Here is a 688-nt window from a genome sequence, read left to right as displayed (position 1 = left end):
GACACACCATTGGTTTTTGACAACCCACAGTAGCTGTCGAACTTGTCCAAGTGATCATATGGGTCCTCTAGAGCCAAGCCATGAAACTTGTTGTTCTCGATCACGTTTAGGAGTCCTGACTTGACCTCAAAGTTGTTGGCTGCCACAACCGGTGCTCGGATTCCCAGTCTATGACCATGAATGTTGGGCCGGTCATAAGTACCAATGGGTCGAGCTGCCCGCGGTTGGTGTTCTGCCCCTTGTTGTGGATCTGCCATATCAACGTCCAATTGTTGCTCTTCTTCTCTTCTAGCTCTAGCACACACTCTCTCTAAAGCTCTGATGTCTGCTACTATTGGAACTAGGTTTGATGGACCCCTGCTCCTCAAGTTCATACACCTGAAAGTTAAAGGTAGGTGAAGAAGAAGAATCAGTAACAAAACAAAATTATAATGACTTAGTCTCAAGCAAGTGACTAAGTCTCAATGTTCAAATCTACTCAGAATTTGGCAACGGCGCCAATTTGATGTTAGGAGTTTTCAAGGCTCCTAAGACAAATGTTGTAGTATAAATAATTGTCGAACCAGTTCTGAGGTATATCAAAGCACCGAGAATGTAAGTACTCACTTAATCTAAGTGCAACCAATGATTTAGATGGGTTTTAAACTACTACTAATACTAGAAAGCAATTACAGAATGATACTTTCTT

Source organism: Brassica oleracea, chromosome C5, assembly GCF_000695525.1.
Source record: "Brassica oleracea var. oleracea cultivar TO1000 chromosome C5, BOL, whole genome shotgun sequence".
Lineage (NCBI taxonomy): Eukaryota > Viridiplantae > Streptophyta > Magnoliopsida > Brassicales > Brassicaceae > Brassica > Brassica oleracea.
This window is presented reverse-complemented; position numbering follows the sequence as displayed.